The sequence below is a fragment of the Sinohyriopsis cumingii genome, chromosome 4 (genome assembly GCF_028554795.1).
Source record: "Sinohyriopsis cumingii isolate HCF-2022 chromosome 4, ASM2855479v2, whole genome shotgun sequence".
Lineage (NCBI taxonomy): Eukaryota > Metazoa > Mollusca > Bivalvia > Unionida > Unionidae > Sinohyriopsis > Sinohyriopsis cumingii.
In genome coordinates, this window is record NC_142964.1 from 124,813,453 (window position 1) to 124,819,452 (window position 6,000).

Genomic DNA, 6,000 nt, shown 5'->3' on the forward strand with positions numbered 1-6,000 from the left:
GCATCTCGTGAATTCCACAACATAGCATTGTCCCATACATTTCTGACCTACATACCGGGTAATTTGCATGTTAAAGTTAAATCTTTAATAAAATAATACCTAGGCTTTGCTTTCAATGATTTGTATATTTTTCTGAATATATTTGCTCGATGATTTACGAAAACAGACAATCTAATAATCTGGTATATCCCAGACTTAGCGAAGTCCACCATTATTTCCCGCTAGGCCTACTGACTTACAGTTTCAAACTAATTTTATGACGAAATAGTGTACAAGAGGCAGTTAATATATATCCAGAACACCGATTCTGATCTTAAAACACAAGAATGTATGTTTTATCATCAAAGGATATCATGCAGGAAATTGATAGTTGCTACCTTACTCAGAAAAGGGTTAATGGTCAATCAGCTATCAAAATATGCTTGAGAATGGGCAAGAGTTTGTTTGTTAATGTAATTGATATCAAAACTAGGCCTAGCTACTGATGTCTTGATGAATACATTTAGCTACAGCACTAGAACTAACCGAGCTAAGGCAAGTGGCATTTTTTAAAAAAGTATGGTCAGCCAATGTACCTCTTAAATAATCATAGGGTAAAGTCATTTTAGCTATTCTAACAGAAGGCGAAGTTTACATTTTTAGGCGACTTAGTCACCCACTTCGCCTGGTAGCGTGACCCCTGGCCCTCCCCAAAAAACTATTAAAATTAAGAGAACTATTGGTTGCCAATGAGTTTAATTTCTACATTCTTTATAACACAGACATAGCTCTTGTTCATCCATCAAAGTGAGAGTGAATTTTGTCAATCTAAGTAAGAACTTATTGCAAACACTAAGCTAGGCATCACACACTTTCTTACACTCAGCTAGTGTCCCATCTGAACTATCAATTCTAGCAGCTTTGGCACTCTTCTGAATCTCGTTACAATCTTGGTAAGTTTGCTGTTTAACCCCAATACTTATCCAAATTTACAAATGGCATTTTGTCTAAGTCTCAACATGTCTTGATTACGAGGTCATGTGCACTGCTTATTCCGCTACATTTGGAAACAAAGACAATAATGAAAGCTAAAGTTGTTTATTTGATGTTCTTTTATAAATGACCACATGTACATCTCTGGGTCTTTCTGCCTCTGAATTCAATCACTGTAAATATCAGTATATTTTCCCACCCAGCTGCCAGTCAAAGCCTTTGAATTTGCTGCCCAGCTATTGCATCATGTTCTTTTTGATGTACTCTTATAATGGCAACATGTACATCATGGGGTCTCACAGTCACTGAATTCTGTCATTGTAAATATCAGCATAGCTAATTGATCAACACATTTTCCCACAAAGCAGGTGGCTGAAGCAGGACTGGCAAGTCTTTGAATTTTGCTGCACACGTATTACATGCATACGGAGGACTCCTGCCTCAGTGATTTTCTGCGTCCCAGATCAAAAATTGGCGTCCAAATACGCGTAAACAAGCATTTCCGAGATCTCTGATTAGGACTGCCACATATTTTTGTGCTTGAATAATTATAATTTCGAATAATTACATTTGTGTAGGATGGCGTTTTGAATATGTAATCACACAGTATTGTGAAGTATATAATCACACAATACTGTGAAGTATATAATCAAGCAGCACTGAAGTATATAACATTTCACAAAGTATTGTGAAGTATATAATCACACACTATTGTGAATTCATACTATTAAACTTGTATATAAGTTTATATATTGCAACCAACACCTCTTTATAATAGGGCTTATTTTATTGACTGAAAATGCATGGACACATTATTAACGTTTAATGAATTTCAAAGTCAATATGACTTTCTTCCTACTCCATGATTTCATTAAGATACATGGCAACTGAAGTATATCATATGCTTCACACAAAAACACTTAATTACTTGAGTAATGTGGTCATATTCAAAAAGTGCAACAGTTACTAAAAATACCAAGGGTAAAAAACCACAAGGTATGGTAAGCTCTCTTTTAAAAAATGAAGCCCTCAAAGTCTGGAACGGCCTGCCCATTAAACTTAGAAAAATAGATGATCTGAAAGAATTCAGCAGGCTGGTTCAGACATAGGATATCATAGTAAATGTGTTGCATGTCATTCAATTTATCTGTCCATGGCAATTCAGCTGTAAGGCTACCAATCTTACCGAGTTTAAATCCTGCTCCTACAATGCTTATTGTACTTCCATTATCTTGATTAATAACTATGACATATGTGCAAGTTTTTAACAACAAAACTTCCCCACTTTTACCTACATTTTCAAAATGCATGCCTTTCTGTGATGTGTTATATATTTTTATGTTTTAAAAAAATATTTTTAAAAAGTATATTTTACATACTGTGTTGTCTTTTAATCTGCTGTTACTGTTGGCTTTGTAATGTTTCTGATGTGAATTGTTTCATTGTAAATATGTACTGTTTATACTGGTCTGCTAAATAAAAGTGTTATTATGTCATCTCAGTAAAAAAGCTTGACAACAGAAAAACAAGTTGTTCTCTGCCCTATTTTTTATTAATGTCAAAAAAAGAAGAAGAAAATGATTGGAGAACAACCTGTTGATCTAGCTCGACTGAAGCCAATATTTTTTAAATCACCCACAATACTTACCTGAAATCAAATTTCTTGTATCTTGTTTAGCTTAGATGTAACCTAGACATGAATTATTCTTCCATAGCTAAGATGCTGCAGCCTCGAAAAGTGGTCTTGTTTAGCTAAGATGCTGAAGCCTTGACAGAAAGTGGTCTTGTTTAACTAAGATGCTGAAACCTTGACAGAAAGTGGTCTTGTTTAACGAAGATGTTGAAGCCTTGACACTAAGTAGTCTTGTTTAGCTGTCATAACCTTGACATGAAGTAATCTCGTTGCAGCCTCAAGAAGAAGTAGTCTTGGTTAGCTAAGATGTCGAAGCCTTGACAGAAAGTAGTCTTGTTTAGCTAAGTTCCTGAAGCCTCGACGCGAAGAAGTTTTGTTTAGCTAAGATGTTTTAGCCTCGATACTAATTTGTCTTGTTTAGTTAAGATATTGAAGCCCCGACATGAAAGAGGAAACTAATATTAGAACTAGTATCTTTTTGCGTATTCAAAGCCTCGAAAACACGTAATATTATAAAATATTCACAAGACAACACCAGGTTTTGCTTTATGTATGTTGTGCTGTTGATCCAAAAACACCTAAATATATTTTCAAATAGATAATTAAATGTCTTACATAATAACCCTCGAAATTTTCGACTAGTTACTTGCTATTCCTTAGAGCCTAGGGTGGAAATCTTTTTCTCATCAATGTCACGAGAAGATTATATCCGTATTGAGAAATAAACAGTCATGCAACAAACATGGATCACCTGCAAAAAGTGAAACTAAAAGCAAGGACCAGAGACATTTAGAAGCTGACATTAAAATCTATCTATCTCTCTTTATATATATATATATATATATATATATATATATATATATATATATATATATATATATATATATATATATATATATATATATATATATATATATGTAGATGCACGTACGACCATTTTATTAAGAGAAGAAAAAGTAAACAGAAAACGACGAAAGCAAAATTATGATAATGTGAAAGTTTACAATTAAGGAAGAAATAAGAAACTAGGATACCAACAAGAATGTTTTTGTTGCTGTTATTGTATTTAGATGATAGACTGTGTGAACTGCTGATTTGTAAAGAAGCTAAACTTCAGGCAAGAGGGCAATGGTTTCAAGTGAACAATGGCCAGAGGGGGACAAAAAGAAGAGGGTTTTTAATTAGCCTACTGACCGCTGCTTGAAAATGTATGAATGCATGAGGATGGATGCAGCTGGTCATTCTATTCGGTCGTCGAATATAACTAGGCTGATAAATCAGTCCCTCACCCGTGATGATATTAATTGGCGATTTATCAGAAGTAGTGATTGGTTTGATTCATCAGAAGTAGTGATCATAATAATACTAATAATAATAATGGGGACTTTGTATAGCACCTAATCTTTAGAAGCTCTAAGCGCTTTACAACATTAGACAACATCTATAAGATAAAAAAACATATATAATGATATGATTACAAAAACAAACACCATGAAATTAGAAAACAAAAATAAAATAACATGCTGAGAATATTTAAGGTAGGAAACATTATTAGGTCTTTAAGTTTGTTCTTGCAGTCGAAATGAGTGAGTTTTGAGAGCCCTCTTGAATGGGATCACTGTGTCTTTGTGTCTGAGTTCAATGGGTAATTCATTCCACGTTGCTGGGCCCTGGTATGCAAAAGAACGCTGTCCATATGACTTTGTTTTCATAGTGGGAATAATGAGTATACAATTGTCAGAAGAGGAGCATAAGTATCTTGCTGGTGTGTACACTTGGGTGAGGTCGGATAGGTATGTTTGACTAGAGTCCGTCAGTGAAACGTAGCACAGAGAACAAACTCTTGTTTTCATTCTGGATCGAATGGATAGCCAGTGTAGGGTACAGAGCAGCGGGAAGGTGTGATCTGATCGTGATACTATAAGTATGATCCGAGCAGCTTTGTTTTGAACTTTTTGAAGTTTCTGGAGTATATATGGAGATGAACCAGACAGAATTGAGTTACAATAGTCCAGTCTTGAAAGTACTAATGAACAAACAAGTGTTTTAGTGGCATCAACTGAAAGATATTTGGGAATGGAGTTGATGTGTCTCAGCTCAAGATATGCAGCCTTGCATATGTTCATGACATGTTGGTACAATGTGAGAGTACTGTCCAAATTAACACCTAGGTTTCGTACTGATTGTGTGAATTTAATGTTGGTGATGCTGATATTTATTGTTTGAGGTAAAGGATGTGAATGAGAAAGTCTTTGTGTTGTCATCAGAATGGCCTCAGTTTATTCATCATTCATCTGCAGCTTGTTACATGTCATCCATGATTTCACATCAGAAATGCACCTGTCTACACCTTGGATGGTAGCATCAACTTCAGTTGGGTGGCTAGATTTGTATATTTGGGTGTCATCAGCGTACAATTGGTGAGACACTGGATGATGATCTATGACACTTGAGAGCGGCTGAGTGTATAGAATGAAGAGATCAGCTCCAAGAACAGACCCCTGTCGAACACCACAACATAGATTAACTGGGCTGGAGTGTATTCCATTTGCAGATACAATTTGTGTGCTGTTGACCAAGTAGGACTTGAACCACAGTAAGGCTGTACCATGAATGCCAAATACATGCTGGAGACGGTGAAGTAATATATCATGGTCTATTGTGTCAAATGCTGCAGACAAATCAAGGAGGGTGAAGATTGTAATCTTTCTGCTATCCAAAGCAGAGAGAATGTCATTAACATATTTTAGAAGAATAGTTTCAGTACTGTGGCAAGGGCGATATGCAGATTTTACATTGCTAAAAAGACTGTTTGAATTCAGATGAGATACAAGCTGGGATAGAACAACCTTTTCTAAGATTTTTTATATGAATGGGAGATTAGAAACTTGGCGGTAATTCTTTAAATCATTATGGTCTAGTGTTGGTTTCTTCAGCAGAGGCTTTACAATGGCAGTTTTGAAAAATGTTGTTGTTGTTGTTGTTGTTGTTGGAGGGCTTAACGCCATTTTTCAGCACAAGATAGGCCATACATGGCGGCCAGTATTAATGGTGGAGGACGAACCCGGAAAACCCTCGGAAAGAACCACCGACCCACGAGAAGCTACTGGGAAGCTTTCTCACATAACCACATTAGCCGAATCCGAGACTCGAACCCACGCAGACAGAGGTGAGATGGCAGTGATCCGTAACGGTGAGCGCTTTAAACCACTCGGCCACTCGGGGCCCCTTGAAAAATGATGGCAATTCCCCTGATGAGAGAGAGGTAATAATAACATCAGTTAGTGAAGGCAATACTGGATCTAAGCACTCAAGCAGCAGTGATGTTGGAATTGGATCAAGTTCACATGACTTTGGTGCACTCTTCATCAGGATTGTACGTACGAAATCCATAG

At 36.2% G+C, this 6,000-nt stretch overlaps 1 protein-coding gene across 2 annotated transcripts in view; it reads right to left on the reverse strand.

Annotated features, from left to right (window-relative positions):
* Positions 1–3,307, reverse strand: part of LOC149802040 (uncharacterized) — a 35,167-nt gene extending 31,860 nt beyond the window's left edge. Inside the window, exon 1 of one of the 2 annotated variants that reach the window (XM_089956444.1) lies at positions 3,221–3,307. The gene's annotated coding sequence lies outside the window, so the exon portion shown is untranslated. Of the gene's footprint in view, positions 1–2,620 lie in introns of both variants that reach the window. The other variant, XM_089956443.1, reaches the window with a different exon arrangement.
* Between the last annotated feature and the right edge of the window lie 2,693 nt (positions 3,308–6,000).